General features: G+C 39.5%; 1 long non-coding RNA gene across 1 annotated transcript in view; it reads left to right on the forward strand.

Moving 5' to 3' along the window:
• The window catches only part of LOC110341560, a 31075-nt gene extending 12730 nt beyond the window's left edge, over positions 1-18345 (forward strand). The window contains exon 3 of the long non-coding RNA XR_002383523.2: positions 18251-18345. This is a non-coding gene — a long non-coding RNA (uncharacterized LOC110341560). The remainder of the gene's footprint in view (positions 1-18250) is intronic.
• Positions 18346-22785: the final 4440 nt, after the last annotated feature.

Consider the following 22785-nt stretch of genomic DNA (forward strand, 5'->3'; position numbering starts at 1 on the left):
ATCATATAGTCATAATGACATCTGTCTGGCACAAATCAGAATTCTCACAGAATGGTTGATTTAGTGTTCTAAATAGGGCGATTTAGACCACTTTTGCTTCTAAACTAAAATAAAAAAGAAGGTAAATGTAAAATAAAGGTAAATAGGGGGCCACGAATTCCCTGCAGCCTGGTTTTCGGCAGAGGACCAGTATAAGCCTGTCAACATTCACAATGGGAGGGGGAAAGGCTCACAAGGCCCAACCTTTCTCAGAGGGACTATTGGCAATTAATAGTGGTTGGGAGGAGGAAAACCTTATTCTTTATTGGTATGCTCACTGATAAGATGCTAATGCTCCAGTACCTCCCAAATATGCTCATGCAAGCAAGCCTAATTAAAAACAAAAGGTAATGATTTTAACTTTATATAGTTAGCAAATGGCTAACAGGAATCTTAAACCTGATGAGACTAAAGTGCTACATTATTAGTATGGCATATTAATAGTATACTCTAAATATCATATATATATATATATGTTCACATATGCACATACAAGAATATTTTATTCAATACCTTCTTAACATTACAGGGTCTTTTATATAACTATATAATGTTGCATAATACATTTCTTTTATTTTGCCTTGGCATCTGGCATCTATCAGCCTACCTGAACTGACAGCACATAGATGATTATTCTAAAATGTGCTAGCAATTATGAGTATGTGCAAGCTTTACAGAAAAAGTCTATTGCCTTTTACAAAGACTTGGAAAACTTTTTCTTTGCATTCTTGGTCTATTCTACCACTCACAGCTCTGAATTTAATACAGAACATCTCCTATTCGTCTAAAAGACAGAAATTTAGTTTTGTTTGTTGGTAGTCAGTTCTTTAGCTTGCTTTGGTAGTATCAAAAAAGCTTGTTGAAGAATGGATGGACTGTCACGGCATGTATCACAGAGTGACAATAAGTATTCTGGTTTTAACATGATGAGGTATTTTTTAGGTGAACAGGAGGGAAGATTATTTGATAGTAGGTCCATCATCTACAGTGATTTTCTAAGCATAGATGTATAAGCAAGCATTCGGGAAGCAGCAAGTAATTTCTACTGACTAAAACTTTCTCTGCTTTGGAATTTTGAGAAATGGAAGGTATGATGAGAAAAGATGAGTTAACTTTGCATAACATAAGATTTTGCTAACTGTATATCACTTCTCAAATATGTTGTTTGGTAAAGTTGTGTGTGCATGTGTGCATATGAAATATGATGAAGTGAGTTGACTTAAACTGAAATCTTAAGGCTATATTTTATCTTGCAGGAGTGTGGTGATATACTTATCATCTTATAAAGCCACTGGGGATCAAAATGCAAAGCTAGTCACAGCCATAGAGCCATGCAGTGGTGTTACACACCTTTAATCCCAGAAGCCATACTAGCTAGCCCTAGAAACCAGATAGTGGTAGCACACACCTTTAATCCCAGGATTTAGGAGACAGAGGCAGAAGGATCTCTGTGAGTTCAAGGCCACCCAGGGCTACACAAGAGTTAATCAGACAAAAACAATAACAGATATCATGCCTTTAATCTCAGCACTAGGTGGTATAAACGGAAGAAACAAAAGGTCTTATGTGAGATTTAGTTTCCAGACAGGGAGGCATTTGCCTTTGAGGATTTGTGTAGAGCATTGAGGAGTTTTGTCTCTGATGATTCGTAGAGACAGGATTGCCATTTCAGCTTGGTAGAGGTAAGAACTATTAGCTTGGCTACTTTGTTCTGATCTTCAGCTTGAACCCCAATATCTGTCTCTGATTTTTTTTATTATTTGTGTTATACAGGAGAAAAAAGAAAATAATGGTGGAAAATTATCTATGGTCGTGCATGTTTTAATTTTTCTTTTCAAAGATCAAGAGAAACATCAGTGTCTGTTTCTGATGCTATAGCAATGAAAATGTACTTTCTTGTGTCAGAACAAGAGAGCTATTTTTATTATTTATTCTTCTTTGGCACAGGAGCATTATTATATACCAAATCCTTCTGGGGTTTCTTCTGGAACAATTCACGAGTCTTCCCTTTCCTTTCCATGTCCACAGCATCACTTTTCTGTAGGCATTTCAGTTTCCAGTCCAGTCTCTATACTGAGTCTCAACACCTCGGAGTCGGACATTGCAGAGCTTTACTCATAGCTGGAAAGGATTCTGCAGGAACCATTTTTTAATTTTTATTTTGTAAACTAGGGATTGAATCTAGGGAAATGCATGCTGGGAAAACACATAGCTACTACCCTGTATCCCAATCTCAAGTATTTTTTTCTCAATATGTGTTTTTATTTAAATTAGAAATGTGAATGTTTCACATGTCAGTCCCAGCTCCCTCTCCCACCCCTCCTCCCTTGTCACTCCACCAGCCCCCCCAGTCCCCCACCCAATCCCCACATCATTCCCCAGGGAGGGTGAGACCCTCCTTGGGAGGAAATCTCTAAAGTCTGTCATTTCATCCTGGGCAGGACCTAGGCCCTTCCCCATGTGTCCAGGCTGAGAGAGCATCCCTTTATTTGGAATGGGCTCCCAAAGCTCATTCATAAACCGTGGTGAACACTGATCTACTACCCAAGGCCCCAGTGATTTCTGTGGCCTCCCTCCCTGGTACTACAATCATGGAGTCTGGATCAGTCTCCTATTGGCCTCTCAGCCATCAGTCTGGGATTCAAGAGCTCCCCCTTATCCAGTCAGCTGTCTTTGTGTGTTTCATCATCATGGTCTTGACCCCTTTGCTCATCACTCCTCCATCTCTGTCATTAGGTTTCAGGAGTTCAGTTCAGTGTTTAGCTGTGGGTATCTGTCTCTGCTTCCATCAATCCCTGGATGAAGGTTCTAGGATGGCATATAGGATAGTCATCAACCCTCTCATCAAGGAGGGGCTATTAGTGTAGTCTCTCCACTATTTAGTTTGCCAGTTGGTGTTATCCTTGTAGATCTCTGGAGATCTCACTAGAGTCAGCTCACTCCTCAAGCCTATTATGGTGTCTCTCATCTTGCTCTCCTCTATTCTTACCTCGACTCAAGTATTATTTTACTACTTTATTCGCTTTGTGGATTCCTGAGAATTTTTCTAGCACCAGGTTTCTCCCTAGCCCACCAATGACTTCCTTTATCAAAATATCTCTTCCATTGTTCTTTTCCTCTGGCTTTCCCCAGCCTCCGTCTTCTTGATCCCTCATGTTCCCACCCCCATCCCCTCCATTATACCCCTCCAAGTTTACCCTCTTGTGTGAAGGTTAGAGCCAGTGTAGATTCAGGGGATTGAATTTAGGCCATCAAGCTTGTGAAACAAGCACTTTTACCTGCTGAGCCATATCACTGGTCTTCCACACTGGTTTTTGATATATCTTTTCAAAAAACCTGGAATTCATTGGTTTGATGATACTAGGAGGCCAGTGAGTTTTGGGGGTCTGCCCCCCTCCTGTACCCAGCACTGGAGTTACAATATCCCCTGTGTAGATTCTTATCTGAACTCAGGTCCTCATGTTTTGTGCAGAAAGTATTTAAGCACTGGAACATCTCCCCAGGCCCTCCCTTGGAACACAGTTTGTTTTCTGTTATTAAGCAATGGCATGTGTAAAGTATTGAGGTAGGGCTTCGGTATTACCTTCTAACCAGCTTTTCCACTTGGTGTTTCTCAACATGGTCAAAGAAATCCCTTAGTAAGTTTCTATACAATTTGTTTCTTTCAGTTTTTTTAATATAGTTACCTTATTTGGAAATAAATCTTTTCTAGCCATAGATCTTCTACTTAAACTTTCATATTGAGTATACTCACATTTGTATGTATATGCACATGTACAAACACAAGTGTATATGATAGATATAAACACATATTTTTTTTTACTTCATACATGTGCTTTTACTTCTTGTCTTAGATAAAAAGATCAAGTAAGTCTTTGAAGTATTTTTCAGTGGGCTTGATGCTGTTAGTGTTTGTCTATTACAGTTTCTGAAGCAGTACCTCCCTAAAACTACATGTTCAGTGCTTGATTTCCTTTTACTCTTTCACCTACAGTATATATCTCAGCCCTTTCCATCCCTTATCACTATCAGAAGCAGTAATTCTCTCCTGGGATACGATACAGAGAAAATAATCACAAATGGCACACCCCAAGGAAACATATTTAACTAAATGAAGACACAGCTTCAGGGCATTTCTCTCAACTACAATTTTCTCTTCATATATTCATTTTTAACCTTGCAAAAAGTCACTAGTCTGCAACACAGTAAATAAAAGACCCAGAGACAGATATTGGGGTTCAAACTTCAAACTGAAGATGGGAAAAGCAAAGCAGCCGGCTGCTACTAGCTCCCACCTCTACCTCAGTTCAGATCAAAGGGGCGATCCTCGGACTGCTCATGACTTCACTGCTCTTCAGATTCACTCTGACTGCTATGCTGTTCTCAACGGGGTAGAGACTAACTCTCAGACTGAATGCCAGCTCTGAGTCCCTGTTCTTGTCCTATATACCTCCTTAATGCCGGGATTAAAGGCATGTGATCCCAGGTACTGAGATCACCTTGGTGTGAGCTGTTTCTTTTAGGACTGGATCAATTTCATGTAGTTAGTGTGGCCTTGGACTAACAGAGATCCATTTACCTCTTAATTCTGAGTCCTGGGATTAAAGGTGTGTGCCACCGCTGCCTGATCTTTATAGCTTGAGGCTGGCTTTGCTTTCTGAATCCTCAGGAAAGCTTTAATAAACAATAATAACATCACCACACTAATCACTCAATTCTAATAGTTCTTCCATAACTCTAAAAACTGGGGTTTGTTTTGAGGTTCAAATTCATTATAGTCACCGTGCTTTCATTTGTAACTATATATTTAGCAGGTTTTTAAGACAGCAATTAGCTAGAGTGAACCACTGAAGACAATTAAGTGAATATTTAGAAGTATTTATTTGTTTTTCTATTGACCGCAAGACTAATACCTAACAGTGAGCAGTTACATTCCCAGGGCCACACATCATCATGCAGCAAATGCTGTAAGGTGTTTGCTGTATTAAGAGTAAAGAGCCACTGTTTTCATGGGTGTGGGCCATTCATCTCTGTTGCCTCCTCTAACTCAAGGTTAATGTACTTCACCCGCATGCATTTCTAGTATTGTTTTATGTATGCAATGTGATTAATAAGCATATAGACTTGGCCTCTGCTTTCTAGGCCACAGAGTCTAAGAGAAACAGTCTCACGGGCACACAAATCTTGGAAGTCGTTATCTATAAAAAACTTTAGAAATTTATGAAAGATGAAATGTAAATAAACTGACAACAACATCCCAGAAGAGAATATCTCATTTCTAAGAAGTCAGATATATTATCTAAACTTTAAAAATTCACAAATTAGTCATACTGTCAAACACAAATTGTAGCTTCATTTGTAGTAGGGCAGATACTTAAATTTTTTCTTTCTTTTTTATCAAGATGGGAAATAAATCCTAATGCCATCATCTCCAAGAAGTCTGTGCTTTCCCTTCCCCCATTCCACTTCAGATAGATAAGCTGTTTGATTTCTGCTTGGAAGGGAGGTGAAGGGAAGATAAAGGAGGAGAGGAAACCATCCCTGCTTCTCCCCCAAGCTGCCATGCTCAGCACCTGCAAAACAGCATCTTCAGGGGACAGATTTTATCTTTTCATTTTCATTTCTCCAGAGTTCTTACCCAGAACTATGCAGTGAATAATAGCTCTTTATTTCCTATGCCTTTATTATCCTTTAAGTCTATTCTAAATTAGCATACAAAGTACTAGGCATTATTATGGTACTTTCAAGCAAATGGTGTTTCAGGTGACCCCCCCTCCCACACACCTCCACTCATCTCCTAGTTAAGTGCTCTTGAATGGATCCATTGAAGGGACTGGAGAATTTTTTTTTTAACCTTGCATTTGTTAGTCAATTTTCTAAGTAATGATGCCTTAAAATACTTGATTCCTAAGCCGGGCGGTAGTGGCGCACGCCTTTAATCCCAGCACTTGGGAGGCAGAGACAGGCGGATCTCTGTGAGTTCGAGGCCAGGCTGGACTCAAAAACAATGCAGAGAAACCCTGTCTTGTCAAAACAAAACAAAAAAATACTTGATTCCTTTGTTTTTTTTTCCATTTAATGTTTGTTTTTTCTCACTAATTCCCAGTTTCCTTGTGTGTATTAATTTATAGTCATCTAGACTGTTTGAACAAAGAATATTTAAAATTCAGTAGCTGGGTTTGAACAAAGAACATTTAAAATTCAGTAAGCTGGTCATTTGATGCCAGACATATGCTGTAAGTTGGCATCTGGCTTGTTTCCAAGGAAGCATCTAGGAGTCTGGTGACAAGTGTCATGTCAGCAAGTGGTGTTCAAGGTCCTGGAGAGAGCAGGAACTTAGGGTCAGCAAATTCTGCTTAATTAAGTGGTAATAGAAGTTCAACACACCCTTCCTGCTCCCACCCAACAGTGACGCTATTAACCACAGGCTGTGCTCAGACCATGGTGTCTGGCTCGAGTGACCCCCACCTTGGCAGCCACATCACAACCACCTCTGTGTTACAGAAGGAGGGAAGACCCTTCTTCTCTCTTGGAGAAGAACCAGCCATTCTGCCACAACTTCTTGCTTCTACAAATCTGCCATATTATCCTTATAGACCCAGGAGCAAGAAAATGTTTAAAGAAAGCACATGTTTCACTCTTGGATGCTCACTTCCTTATCTTCACAGTGGCTTTGTTTAATTTAATCTTTGCCATGGGCAATGATGCTACACATAAAAGATATTTCTATCCTGTCTCATTTACTCGACGTTTGGGAAACCTATTATTTATTTCTAACATCTTGCTGTTGATTAATTTCATAATAAAGTAGTCTTAGATTTTTGTTACCAAAATTTCCACATCTGTGGTCTAACCCAAACTACAATTGTAGCAGCAGCAGCAAAACCATAAAGTGTTCAAAATAATGGGGAGAAATCATTGGGCTAAAATCTAAAGCAAATATCACTGCTAGCTTCATATTCTCCACATAGTTTGTAATTCTGTGTTATAACACTGTCCTGCATTTTGACATAGAATAAGGAAATAATTATCTCTCTCAGATGGGCCCTCCTGAGTTCCTTTTTTTTCTGAATGAACAACTTTATTGAGACTCCATGCACACTATAGCCATAAGCAAGGTAAGTAGTCCAAGCCTATTTTGAAAGTAATAGCACATTAAAAGATGCATGCTATTTGGTATATATATATTTTTTTCCGTTTTTAAAATTTAATTTAGAAAGCAAGCTTGTTTTACATGTCAATCCCAGTTCCCTCTCCCTCCTCTCCTCCCAAACCCCCCACCAACCCCCTGTCCCATCCTCTTTCTGCTCCCCAGGGAGGGTGAGGCCTTCCATGGGGGAATCTTCAAAGTCTGTCATATCATTTGGAGCAGGACCTAGGCCCTCCCCGGTGTGTCTAGGCTGAAAGTATCCCTCTTTGGGGAATGGACTCCCAAAGTCCATTTGTAAACTAGGGAAAAATACTGATCCACTGCCAAAGGCCCCATAGATTGCCCAGGTCTCCTAATTGACACTCACTTTTAGGGGGTCTGGATCAGTCCTATGCTGGTTTCCCAGCTGTAAGTCTGGGGTCCATGAGCTCCCCCTAGTTCAGGTCAGCTGTTTGTGTGGGTTTCTACAGCCTCATCTTGACCCCTTTGCTCACCACTCCTCCTCTGCAACTGGATTCCAGAAGTTTAGCTCAGTGTTTAGTTGTGTGTGACTGCTTCTGCTTCCATCAGCTACTGGATGAAGGCTCTAGGATGGCATATAAAACAGCCTTCAATCTCATTATCAAGAAAGGCATTTAAAGTAGCCTCTCCACTATTGCTTAGATTGTTAGTTAGGGTCATCCTTGTAGATCTTTGGATGTTTCCCTACTGCCCAATTTCTCTTTAAACCTATAATGGCTCCCTGTATTATGGTGTCTCTTTTCTTGCTGTCCTCTATTCTTCCCCTGACTCAATCTTCCTGTTCCCTCATGTCCTCCTCTCCCCTCCTCTTCTTCTCTTCTCTTTCTCCTAACTCTCTCTCCCCTCCCTGCATGATCCCAATTTGCTCAGGAGATCTTGTCCCTTTCCCCTTCTCCAGGGGACCATGTATGTCTCTCTTAGGGTCCTCCGTGTTTCCTAGCTTCTCTGGAGGTGTGGATTGTAGACTGGTAATCCTTAGCTCTTTGTCTAAAATCCCTATATGAAAGAGTGTGTGCCATGTTTATATTTTTGTGACTGGGTTACCTTACTCAGAATGGTTTCTTCTAGTTCCATCCATTTGCCTGCGAATTTAAAGATTCCATTTTTTTTCTGCTGAGTAGTACTCCATTGTGTAAATGTACCACAGTTTCTTTACACATTCCTCAGCTGAGGAGCATCCAGGTGGCTTTCAGGTTCTGGCTATTACAAATAATGCTGCGATGAGCATAGTTGAACAGATGCCCTTGTTGTATGAATGTGCATCTTTTGGGTATATTCCTAAGAGTAGGATTGCTGGATCTTGTGGTAGAATGATTCCCATTTTCTTGAGAAACTGCCCTACTGATTTCCAAAGTGGCTGTAGGAGTTTGCCCTCCTTCCAGCAGTGGAGGAGTGTTCCCCTTTCTCCACATCCTCTCCAGCATAAACTGTCCTTAGTTTTTTTTTTTTATTTTAGTCATTCTGACAGTAATAAGATGGTATCTCAGAGTTTTTTTTTTGATTTCCATTTCCCTGATGGCTAAGAATGTTGTGTACTTTCTTAAGTGTCTTTCAGCCATTTTAGATTCCTCTATTGAGAATTCTTTATTTAGTTCTGTACCCCACTTTTTAATTGGATTTTTTTGGTGTTTTGGTGACTACCTTCTTGAGTTCTTTGTGGATATGTATTACTTAAATCTGGTTTTGTCATGAAAAATATCATGTTTTCTCCATCTATAGTGATTGAAAGCTTTGCTGGGTTTAGTAGTCTGGGCTGACAGCTGTGATTTCTTAGTGTTGTAGCATATGTATCCAGGACCTTCTGGCTTTCAGAGTTTCCATGGGGAAGTCAGGTGTAATTCTGATAGGTTAGCCTCCATATGTTACTTGGCCTTCTTCCTTTGCTGCTTTTAATATTCTTTCTTTCTTCTGTATGTTTAGTGTTTTGATTATTATGTGGCATGGGGACTCTATTTGGTGTTCTGTAAGCTTCTTATACTTTAATTGGCATGTTTTTCTTTTTGTTTTGTTTTGTTTTGTTTTGTTTTGTTTTACGAGACAGGGTTTCTTTGTATTGTTTTGGAGGCTGTCGGTCCAGCCTGGCCTCGAACTCACAGAGAGGCATGTTTTTCTTTAGTTGGGAAAGTTTTCTTCTATAATTTTGTTGAATTCTCCTTTCCATCTCTTGTATTCTGTTGGTTATGCTTGCGTCTATATTTCCTGATTGTTTACCCAGCTTTTCTAATTCCAGGATTCCCTCAGCCTGTGTTTTTTCATTGTCTCTTTTCAGCTTTCAAACCTTGCACTGTTTGAATTGTTTCTTGTAATTTTTGGTTCATCCTTTCCTCCATTTCTTTAATTTTTTGTTTGTTTTTTCTTCCATTTCTTTAAAGGATTTTCTGATTTCCTCTTTTAGGATCTCTATCATATTCATGAAATTGTTGATGAAGTCATTCTTTTCTGCTTCATCTATGTTGGGATGTTCAGGTCTTGCTGGCATAGAGTCCCTAGACTCTGGTGGCATCATATTGGTTTTTTCTGTTTTTGAATGTGTTCTTATGTTGTCATCTTCAATCCCTTCTTCCAGTGGGTGCAGGTGGTGTCTCTTCCTCTCCTGGTCAGTGTGCATCCAAGGTTCTCTTCTGGTGGGTGCAAGCAGATCCCATACTCTGATGGGTCTCATGATGGGTGCAGATAGTTCTGAGACACTCCCTCTCCCTCCTCTCCCAGTGGGTAGAGGCAGGACTAGCACAGTGATGTCAGCAGACTCTGGATTGCTTAGTCCACAGGGGCAAGTCAGCCTGCCCCTAGTCCTCAGGCCAGGAGATCCCAAAGAGCCCCTCCTGAGTTCCTATCAATATATATGTATTCTTTTCCTTAATTAATTAATTAGTAGTTGTATTCTACCTGCATGTATGCCTGCATGCCAGAAGAGGGCATCAGATCCCATTACAGATGGTTGTGAGCCACCATATGGTTGCTGGGACTTGAACTCAGGACCTCTGGAAGAGCAGCCAGTACTGTTAACCACTGAGCCATCCTTTCAGTCCAGTACATATATATTCTTTTTTTTTCTTTGTTTTTTGAGACAGGGTTTCTCTGTGTTGTTTTGGAGGGTGTCCTGGAACTCGCTCTGTAGACCAGGCTGGTCTTGAACTCACAGAGATCTGCCTGCCTCTGCCTCCCGAGTGCTGGGATTAAAGGCATGTGCCACCACACCCAGCTACATATGTATTCTTAACTAGCTCTAAAATAAGCTAGGATTTATGTCAGTTCTGAGTATTCACAAAATGCTACTGCACAAGAACGAGTGTCAATAACAGTGAGCTTTACAATGTGATGCATTTTATTAACTTTGCTCTTTGTTTCCTCTCAACTTTGAAATATGCAACAACATCTTTTTGGTGAAAATTTTCAGAGAAAGCTGAAATGGAAGAGCAGTGATGTCCCTACACTGCAGCCTATCCGTAGCCGGTCTTCCATCAGTAGCTGCACACACTGTGTGCTTCATGGACCAGGTTTCCTGATTTGTCTGCATTAGGGTTCCTGGGTTTATCTATTTAAGTGATGAGTGTTAATGGAGATGCAGAAGGTTTAACATTAAAATATATGATATATTAGGTCATGAGGAGCAGAGGGAAATACGGCTACAAAGTGATTTAAAGGGAGAAATGGGAATATGGGGAGTGGGAGCTTTCATGAAGAGAAGAGAGGTAATTACAGAAGGAGGAGAGTTAATACCAATTAAGGTTGTCTGAAAATTTCATACGATATAATTTCATAATGCATATAATTCTATATATACACAAATACATAGTTCTCTTACTTTTAAAAAACACTTTGTTTTTGGCCAGGAGAATGATCTTTCATTACAGAGTAATAGAATAAGACATCATGGCAATTATTTTCCACAGCAATTCAATAAAGTTCATTACACAGAACTTGAGGGTACTGAGTAGAGGTAGTTTGCTGGGATTGATGTCATGATGTAATTGGACCTAAGTGACTATTTGCAGAAATGTATGTGTATTAGGAAAACATTGAGAAGATATGATGACTGATAGGAGAGAACTTACATTTCAGGTAGATTTTTCTTAGCACTTTATGGAAACCTGTCATGATCCTTAACTGACGGTTTACCTACTCTAATAAAGTCAGAGTGGCAAGAATGATACAGATACTCCTCAATTAAACCATTTAAATAATTCCTGATTTTATTCTAACCACATGGGAAGGTTAAAAGTTCCAAAGATTTAGTCCTTAGCATTTTTCACTTTGAATTTTACCTTTCACTATTTCCTTTGCATCAATCCTACAGAAACTTTCCCAAACTCTGTCTTTCAGAGTTTTGAGAACATAAGCAATGGCAGGTCATCAGAGAAGTTCTATACCTAACATTTACATCCGTGTAATAAAGAAATTTTCAGGTGGATAGTGGGAACTTTATAAGGGAAGATGTCCTGTGGAAATGGCCAGCTGTTCTCCCATCTGGGCAGTGTCTAGGAGAGGAGATTGAATGGAGAATGTGTTCTTCATAGTTTGAGGAGACTGTTGTCTGTGCCTCTGTAGTTGGCTCTGCTGTGTTTAGTCTCTGTGGTTCTGGGGAGGTGGTTTGGTCTCGTTCTTGTATGGTGAGACACACAGGCTGCCAGCCCCACTTGGGGGAGTTTGCAGGGTGTCATTTCATGTTTTATGTATGGCTGGTGTCCAAAGGTAGAAATGAGCTAATATACTTTATTGTAGGAGGTTGCCTTTAAAGAGTTCTTATTCCTAATGCTTCAGGAAGAACAGAAGTTAGTGTGTGGAAAGACTACAAGTTCCAGGGGAAGTGGGAAGGATCATTGCCTGCTGTGTCAGATACTCCATGTAATCCTGAGGCTTTTTTTTGCCAAGGGCCTCTGAGTGGGAGAAGCTGTTCCTGGAAGGAGTAATGGCACGGGCTTGTGGTTGCAAATACTGTTCAATTTTACTTGCAGAATGCAAACATTACTTAATGAACTAAAAGGGCACAGGAAGACCTTATGCTATTATGCAAACTCCAGGTGAAGAAAGTGGCATAATGATGACTTATTTTCCTTAATGAACAGATACATCTCTTGAGAGTTGAGGTGTGGATGCAGGAGCCACTTTAGGTTTGGAGGTTCAATTTGTTCATCTGTGGTGCCCACCTTGATAATGTTTTAGAGGAAACAAGCTGTGATTTCTTTCATTTAAAGGAGCCTTCGGATTTTGTGATGTGCTAGGAAAAAAGTCCACATTTGCTTCTAATTGCTGGTGTACTACAGAGATTTCAGGAAACTAGACACTAACACTTTCACTGGACAGATGGAAGGCAGGGTTCCCAGTTACATTATAGAAGAAAGAGATGCTGCCAGGCAGGCCACATGAGGGGATGGTACTCGGGGATAAGATAATGACACTCTGGAGCCATTGGGTGCTTGTGAGACAAGCAAGATAGAGATGGTTAGATTTCTGATGATGGCTGTGGATTGGCTGTTTTGAGTAATTTTAGTTAGTTCGGAGATACATGGACAGTCCCTAGTTGTCTAGTATCTGACACTGAGGTAATGCACAACATGCCTGAGTGTGAGACAATCTTAAGGAAAGTGGGTAAGGAATTAATTATTTATATTGGAAAGGCATCTTTATCAGTCAAAGACATAAAATTGTATTGAGAAAGCATTAAACTTGTTGACACTATTAAGTTCTGAAGGATCACTAAGAGTACTGGGAACAGCTTGTAATGCTTAGGAATATCCTATTGGCCAGCAACTCAAAAGAGAGTAACCTATTCCTGGTGTTGGAGCCTTTTTTTGCTTGCATGTGTTGTCTAATTGGGGTATTGTCTCCTATTCTACAGTAGATTTGCTTCACTAAAATATGTTAATATGTATATATTTCAGGAAGCTTGTATAGCAGAAGGTTTCCATATGGATTTTTCAAATGTCCTTTAGTGTTAGTTATCCCTTCTCATAATCTCTCTTCTGCCCTGTCTTCCATCTCTCATCCCCAACTTATCCCTTCTTTCCCTAGTTATTCTCCTTTAGCCCTGTATGCCACTGTGTTTTATCTCCCCTTCTTTTGAAATCCTCCCATGGCCCTCTACTAATTTCCTCTGTGGGTATTCTAAACACAACATGCTTATCCTGGAAATCAGAGCTACAACCATATATAAGAGAAAAGATGCTGTACTTCTCTGTGTCTGTGTTACCTAAGTTAGGATGGTTGTTTATTGCTTCATACGTTTATCTGAGGAATCCAGAACTTAAAGGTAAGACCACGTTGCTGATACCACATAATGGACTCATGGAATATAGAGAAACCAAACAGGTTCTTTCTTGGAAACTGCATTCCTAGTGACTAGCTTTCATAGTGCTAAATGCTCCACGCTACCAGGGGAGAAAAGTAACCATCACTCTAAGCCAGCTGTGACCACTGAAAGTCACAATGGTTGGCTTGACAAGATAGCGATGCCCAAGATTACAATAGTGTATGAATGTTATGGGAGTAACCAACCACTTTATGAGCTAAGGCCCACTCCAGATGGAACCCACTTCTGGCACTATTAATGGGACTAAAAATGTGTGGCCAGATAGGTCATAGATCTGGGGGAGAACCTAATACTAATCTGCCAGAGAGACATAATACTAAAGCAACTCCTAATGACTTATTGGTTTATCTGTAGATCATTGCATCCCCCAAACTTTATCAAGGAAGCTTCTTCCTGCAGTAGATGATGATTAACACAGAGATCTTTTGTAGGAGGAGTTTCTTTGTGTCTGGGGCTGTTGCTCACAAATAGCTGCACATATACTTATTGTTAATTATACATGCTTGGCTTATAGCTCAGACTGGTTACTAGCTAACTCTTACATTTTAAATTAACCCATGTTTTATCTACCTTCTGCCACAAGGCGATACCTTCTTTCAACATGACATATTCATCTTGCTTCTTTCCTTGTCTCTTTTAACTCCTGAGACTCCTCCTTCTTCCCAGCATTACTCTGCCCTGGAAATCTTGCCTAGCTATTGGCATGTCAACTGTTTATTAACCAATGAAAGCAATACATATATTGTACAAATAGATTGTCCCACAGCAATCCTCATTTGGTCAAAGTACAGAGAATAAAAGCCCTACAGGGGCTGTTTGCATTACACCGTTTCTCCCCAAAGCTTAGGTAACTTCCTGGAAGAGGGCATGGAAAGATTGTAAGAGACGGAGACAGTGGTTGACTGAAACAGACTTTTTGGACACACAGATCATCTGCATGTGTGAGCTCAGTGATTATCATGTCATACACAAAACTTGCACAAGCTCAAGCCAGATGAAATCTCATCATGCAGTGGGCAAAATTCCACCAGTAGCTGAGGGAACCATTGGCATTTAATAGCTTCTGGGAGAGGGAGACTTTCTGTGTTAATTTACATCTACTAAAACAGGGATCTTCTTTGATGAGGACTGGAAGATGTATCAATCTATGGCCATAAAAACAAATCACTAGGTATCAGTTTAATATTGTGCTCGTTTAGCAAAGTAATGGCAATAGATTCTTCCATAGGGCCCATGAGCCACTTTTCCAAGTGTATTGCCTGATTTTTTTTTTTTAGAAATTGGATGTCTTTATCATAACTGGCAACCCTAACAATGGATTTTTTTGTTACAGAAAATGAGTCAGGACACAGACAGATCTTTATTCTAAAGGTATACATGTTTGTCAGTGACAATTGCAGTTTGTAGAGTATAATAGAAGAACATTCTTGTCCTTTGAAAAGACTTATTTGTTAGGAGTGGTTGGTATCTGAAAGTGCTTTGTGATATCTAAAAATTATTTTTATGTGTACTCTTTAATAAATATGGACCATTGTCTATGCAGAAAAGACATCAGGTGGCTGGAGAGATGGCTCAGAGGTTAAGAGCATTTGCTATTCTTGTAGACCTTGATTCAATTCCCAGAACCCACATGGTGGCTATCTGTGGCTCCAGATCTAGAGGATCCAATATTTGACCTTTTAGGGCAACAGGAACATGTGTAGTGTAGAAAAGCAGGTGAATACATGTACATATAAAATAAAAATAAGGAAATTAAAAAACATTAAAAACTTGTTTTGAGATTATGTTATAATTACATCAGAGTTATACATATACTATTATTCCTAAATTTATAAATATAACTTGCTCACACACGTTTCAGTGTGATCATTTGATATTGGATAACCAATTTTTTTGCTCTTCCATGGAGAGGACTCTCTCAGCACTCCTTAGTTGACTGTGGTTCTCTGTGTAGGGTTGAGGTCTTTTGGTCCTTCCCTCGTCCACATTAGCATGTCTGTTGGGTATTGCCCTTGTTTAAGCAGCCATTTTGGTGAGACTTCATGGATGTAGCTTCTCTGACATTTTTAGGGACCACAATCTCATAGCAAATTCCCTGTTGCTCTGACTCTAACAATCTTTCTGTCCTCTCTTCTGCAATGATCTCTGATCTTTGGTACAGAAGATGTGTTGTAGATGTAACAGTAGGAACTGGGCACCACGATTCTGCATTTTGATTGAGGATGGAATTATGTAATGGTCTTTGTTGCAAAGAGAAGTTTCCTTGATGAAGAGCAAGAGCTACACTTATGTGCAGGTGTAAGGATAAATATTTAGACTGTAGCTAGAAATTATGCTGGTTTAGTAAAGTGGAAGTCGTAGGTTCTCTGTTAAGATCCATGACTTCACTAGTCCTGGGTAACTGGCTCAGTTTCCAGTGCCAGACATAGTTTCTCTTTTGTTGAGTGGGCCTTAAGTCAAATTAGGGAACCGATAGTTACTGCCGAGGTATGTGTACCCTTTGTGTTATTGTGCCATCCTAGTCATTGTTGTGGTTCGTAGGTTTCATATCTGGGTAGAACTATTGCTTGATTACCTCCCTTCAAAGCTTGAAATGTACCCACTGGTAACAAGAAAGCTAGTCCTCAGGGAGGAAGCTTTCAGGTAAGATCCAGATTGGGTTCTCTGGGCTCTTTATCTGAAATGCATGATGTCTTCATCAATACGTGCCTTCTTCCTCCAGGGGGCAACCAAGGGCTGTAGTGATTGCCTATAAAGTTTTGGGAGTCTCTTGGACCAACAATTCCAAAGAGAGCTTCTCATGCATGGTACTAGGGTTTATATTAGATCGTCTATGGCTCTTGCAGGGAGCATTGCTAACCCAGATGGGGACATTTCATTTAAATTATATGTGCGTGTATACACAGAGGTACAAGTATTATATAGGTATTTTTAGGTAGATAATTAAGCGTATGAATCCTTGACTTTTTCAGACGTCTGTGGAGTTTTATCCTCTTTCTTCTTCTGTGTTTATTTTCCTCCTCCTCCATAATTAAAGCCCTCTCCCCTGTTTCCCCCATATCCCCTTTCAAATCACTTGTACCCCGCTATACCCTTCTCTGCTACCCCAAACTCTCACCCCAGCCACAGTTCCTATTTTCTTTCCTGATGTCTGCAATTATTCCAGGTTATGTATTCACACAAGAAGATTTGGGGGTAGAAACCTCGATAAGAAAGAACATGCAACATTTGCTTTTCTGGGCCTGAGTCACCCCAGTCAGTGTCATCTTCTCTTCTATCCATTTACTTGCAAGTTCATGATTTTGTTTTTTCTTTACAGCTGAATAGTATTCCATAGTGTATGTGTACCACATTTTCATAACTTACTCATCAGCTGAGGGACACTTCCTAGCCATTGTGAATTGTGCAACAACGAATTTGACTGAGCATTTATTAGGGGAGCAGGATGCTGAGGCCTTCATATGCCCAAAGTGGTATAACTGGGCCAAAAGATAGGTTTATTATTATTATTAATTGTTATTGATTACCTTTCTGAGGGTTTTCCACACTGAGCCCCACAGTCAGCTTTCAGTCCCACTAACAGAAATTGAGGGGTCCATTTCCCTGCATCCTCTCCAACATTTGTTGTTGGTTGTTTTCTCTTGCCATTCTTCCTGTGGTAAGATGAAATCTCTAAGTTGTCTTGATTTGCATTAATTGATAGGGACGATGAATAGTTTTTGAGATGTTTCTTAGCCATTTTTATTTCTTCCTTTGAGAACTTTGTTCAGATTCCAGGCCCATTTTTTTTGTACGAGTCATTTAAAAATCTTTTTTATTTGAATTCTTTATATATTCTGAATAACAATTCTCTGTCAGATGCTTAACTAGCATAAATTTTCTCTCATTTTATGGGGTTTCTCTTCACTTGATTGTTTCTTTAGCCGTGCAGAAGTTTAGTTTTTTGAGGTCCCACTTGTCAATTGTTGGGTACATGGAGTCCTATTCAGAAACCATTTTTTACATCTATACCCCATAGGTATGGCTAACATTTTTTTTCTAGAAGATTCAGTGTTTTAGTTTGGTGTTTAGGTATTTGATCTATTGGAGTTAGTTTTTATGAAATGTGATAGACACAGATCTAATTTCATTCTTCTGAATGTGGACATTCAGTTTTCTCAGCACCATTTGTTGAAGATGGTTTTTCTCTAACATATGTTTTTTAGCATCTTTGTTGAATATTAAATGGCTGTTGTTATATGTTGTGTCTTTGATTTTGTTCCATTGATCTACACATCTGTTTTGTTCTAGTACCATATTGTTTTTGTTACTTTGGCTTTGTAATATATCTTGAGATCTAGAATGGTAATCCCCTCAGCATTGTTCTTTAAAAAAAAAGGAAATCTTCAGAAAAACCATTAAAATATCTTTATTGTAATAATTTCCTGGAAATGCCTGACTGGAACTGTTGAAATCTTTGCTGGAAAATCCAAATTGAATGTCCTTTGTCACCTGTAATGAGTCTTTTTCCCTTCCACCAGCCAGCTTCCAAATAATGACACAAGAGACTTCTTATTAATTATGAAAGCTTGACCAATAACTTGGGCTTGTTACTGACTAGTTCTTATAACTTAAGTTAACCCATTTCTATTCACCTACATCCTGCCATGTGACTTGTGGCTGTTACCTCTCCTCCTGCAAACCCTGCGTCCTCTGTGTCTGATGGGAGGCTCCATCTTTCTTCTTTCCAGAGTTCCTCTCTGCCTGGAAGCCTCATCTATGTCTCCTGACTACAATGTATAAGACCTCTGAGATGTGTTCCAAAGACCTAACCCAAGAATCCACAGGGTACTACAAGGTACTCAGATAAACACTTAAGAGTTTTCTATGACATTAAAGTGGAAAATACTGACATAAAAACATGAGGGGTATTTAGCACTTCATAAAGACACTACAAGAGATGGAATTCTCCTTAATGAATCATTATCAATATGTCAAAAGCACAGAGTTAAAAACCAAAACAATTTATAAACAAGTTAAAATATTCAAATGGGAAAAACAAAATCACCTACAAAGGCAAATGTATCAGAATTATATCACCACTTTCATAAACAACAGTCAAAGTCAAGAAAGTATGAGATGTTTTAAAGCCTAAAAGTAAATAAATATCAACCAAGATTGCTATATTCCACAATGGTAACTTTTAAAATTGGCAAAGATAGGGCATTTCAAGGGAGGCAAAACTAAGACAGTTCATAATCATTAAGATATCTAGCAATACTATACACAGCTGAAGACGAAAGATAGCTCTCAGTCATAACAGCTTAGGAAAGAATAGATTTCCTGATGGGAATGGTTGAACAAAGGAGAGCTATAAAGGAATCCATCATGTTCAACACAGTAAACCAACAAACGTCTGAAACTAATAAAGAGAAAGTAAGGAAAAATCATCAATCTAATCAACCAGAAAAAAACACTACACTGTAGGAATTACTCTGAATATTTGAATAGTAATCTAACATGTAAAGGTCTCAGTTCACTAATGAAATGCAGATTGGCTGATTGATTAAAAACAAGAAACTAGACCCACCTTTCTATTGTTTGTAAGAAGCACACCTTACTGGGGACAAACTCAGACATGCAGTTCAGTGGAATAGAATAGAGGATCCAGAAACAGCCCATTCAAGTACAGGCACCAAACTTTTGACAAAGCTGTCAAAATCATACATTGGAAAAAGACAGCTTATTTAAAAAACAGTGCTGGGGAAACTGGATATCCATACACAGAACAACCAGCCTACATTTGTATCTCTCAACCTGTACAAAAATCAATTCAAAATGGATCAAAAAACAATATGCAACCTGAGATTTCAAAACTGTGGGAATAGAGAACATACTTCAAGATAGAGGGACACCCATGAACATGCAATACAGGTCATGATCTCATGTATTGACAAAGGGGACTTAATGACCTTAAGAAGTTTCAGCACAGCAAATGAAGCAGTCACCAAAGTGGGGAATAGGAGAAAACAACTATTACATATTACATATCAGACAGGGGACTAATATCTAGGATATATAAAACCCTGTAAAAATTAACTTCCCAACACTCAGGTTATTCAGTCACTATAGCTGGACTATTGAATAAACTTCTCAAAGTCACCATTACACCCAGGTCAAAATGACCAAGAAATCAAAAGACCACAATACTGCTAAGTATGTGGGAAAAGAAGAAAACATATTCACTGATGATGGGGGTGTAAACTATGACAGCCTCTATGGAATATAGTGTGAAAGTTCCTAAAAAAACTGAAAATAGAGTGATAACCATGTAATAACATGGTTACATTTTACTATTCTTGTGGTCAATACCCACATATTTTGTCAATTTATCACAGAGATGTTTATAAGACATGTTTTTACTATTTTTTATTTTTAAAATTAAATTTAAATTAGAAACAAGGTTGCTTCACATGACAATTCCAGGTCCCTCTCCATTTACACAGACATGTTTATTGCTGAATTATTTATAATAGCAAGGAAATTGAATGAGCCTAGACAACAATAAGGAGAAGAATGGATGGAAGAATTGTGGTCCATCTACACAGTGAAATTTTATCCAGCTGTAAAGAAAAATGAAATCATGACATTTTCAAGAAAATGTGTGTAACTAGAAATGTAGCATGAGTTCTAATTGGTTTTAATAATAAAAACCCAGAGTCAGTAATAGATGGTAATGCTGGAAGATCAGAGAAGTAGAGCAGCTAGCCACTACTGAATTCTTAGACCAAAGGGACAACCCTGTCTCTACAAAACCTCAGACTGAATGCCTGATACTGTCTCTAGAAATCCTCAAATGGAATGGGCGATCTTGTCCCTACAAATCCTGAGACTGAATGCAATGAACTCCTGTCTCCTCCCACTTTACATTCCTTTCTCTGCCCAGCCAAATCACTCCTGTCTCCACCTCTCTAGTGCTGGGATTAAAGGCCTATGATCCCAAGAGCTGGGATCAAAGGAGTGAGCTCTGTTGTAGCCCAGGGTAGCCTTGAACTCACAGCGATCTGTCTGCCTCTGCCTCCCCGGTGTTGGGATTAAAGGTATGTGCCACTGCTGCCTGTCCTCTGTGGCTAACTAGTGGCTTAGCTCCACACTCTGATCTTCAGGCAAGCTTTATTTGTTAGCTCACAAACAAAATGTCACCACATGGAAATCATTCTATTAAATGAAATAAGCCAGATTTAGAAAGACAAATATCATGTATTTTCTCATATGCAAAGCCTATGTTTAAAATAACATGTATTTTTGTATATATATATATATATATATATATATATATATATATATGTATGTGTGTGTGTGTGTGTGTGTGTGTTTGTAGGTCATGAAATTAGAATGACGATCCTGAGAGGAGAGGAAGAAAAATTTTTTTTTTGTGTGTTTTTATTTTTTTATTTTTTATTTTTTAATTTTATTTTCCAGTTTAAATTTAGATAAGAATCAAGGTTGCTTCACAAGTCAGTTCCAGGTCCCTCTCCCTTTCCCTCCCTTCCTCCCGTGCCCTCCCCTCCCCCCCCCCCCGTTATCCTCTCATTTCTCCAGGGAGGGTGAGGCCCTCCATGGGGGTGTCCATAGTGTGTCATTTCATATAGGGCAGGGCCTAGACCCTTTCCCAAGAGTTCTGGGTGAGAGTGCACCTCACATTGTTCTATTGGAGTCCAAAGTCCGTGTGTATACTTGGGATGGGTACTGATCTGCTGCCCAAGGCTCAATAGATTCCCTAGGCCTCTTCACTGACACCCAGATTCAGGGGGTCTTGATCAGTCCCATGCTGGCTTCCCAGGCTAATGCCTGGGATTCAAGAGTTAACCTTTGTCTGGTCAGCTGTTTCTGGGGGTTAAACCAGCCCAGTCTTAAACCCTTTGATCATCAGTCCTCCCTCTCTGTTACTGGCTTTCTTGAGTTCAGCTCAGTACTTAACCAAGGGAGTCTGCCACTTCTTCGATCAGCCACTAAATAAAGTTTCTGTTTCCCAGACTCTCTGGCCATAGGATTGTAGGCTGGCACTCCCCAGATCTATGTCTAAAATCCATATATGAGAGAGTACATGCCATGTTTCTCTTTTTGTGACTGGGTTACCTCACTCAGGATGGTTTCTTCTAGTGTCATCCATTTGCCTGCGAATCTCATGATTCCATTATTTTTTTCTGCTGAATAGTACTCCATTGTGTAGATGTACCACATTTTCTCTATCCACTCTTCAGGTGAGGGACATCTAGGTTGCTTCCACGTTCTGGCAATTACAAATAAAGCTGCTATGAACATAGTGGAACAGACCTCTTTGTTGTATGAATGGGCATCTTTTGGATATATGCCTAAGAGTGGAGTTGCTGGGTCTTGTGGTAGGTTTATTCCCATTTTTCTGAGGAATCTCCACACTGATTTCCAAAGTGGCTGAACCAGTTGGCACTCCCACCAGCAATGGAGGAGTGTCCCCCTTTCACCACATCCTCTCCAGCATAAATTGTCATTAGTGTTTTTGATTTTAGCCATTCTGACAGGGGTGAGATGGTATCTGAGAGTTGTTTTGATTTGCATTTCCCGGATGGCTAAGGATGTTGAGCACTTTCTCAAGTGCCTCTCAGCCATTTTAGACTCCTCTATTGAAAACTCTCTATTTAGTTCTGCAGCCCACTTTTTAATAGGGTCCTTTGGTGTTTTGGAGACTTGCTTCTTGAGTTCTTTGTAAATTTTGGAGATCAACCCTCTGTCAGATGTGGGATTAGTGAATATTTTTCCCATTCTGTGGGCTGCCTTTTTGTCTTGCTGACTGTGTCCTTTGCCTTACAGAAGCTTCTCAGTTTCAGTAGGTCCCATTTATTAATTGTTGATCTTACTGCCTGTGCTACTGGTGTTATGTTCAGGAAGCTGTCTCCTGTACCAATTCGTTCAAGGGTACCACCCACTTTCTCTTCTAAGAGGTTCAGTGTGGCTGGATTTATGTTGAGGTCTTTGATCCATTTGGACTTAAGTTTTGTGCATGGCGATAGACATGGATCGATCTGCATTCTTCTACATGCCAGTCTCCAATTATGCCAGCACCATTTGTTGAAGATGCTTTCTTTATTCCATTGTATATTTTTAGCTTCTTTGTCAAAGATCAGATGTTCGTACGTGTGTGGGTTAATACCCGGGTTTTCAATTCGATTCCATTGGTCTACCTGTCTATTTTTGTGCCAATACCAAGCTGTTTTCAGGACTATAGCTCTATAATAGAGCTTGAGGT

The sequence above is a fragment of the Mesocricetus auratus genome, unplaced genomic scaffold (genome assembly GCF_017639785.1).
Source record: "Mesocricetus auratus isolate SY011 unplaced genomic scaffold, BCM_Maur_2.0 Super-Scaffold_100691, whole genome shotgun sequence".
Lineage (NCBI taxonomy): Eukaryota > Metazoa > Chordata > Mammalia > Rodentia > Cricetidae > Mesocricetus > Mesocricetus auratus.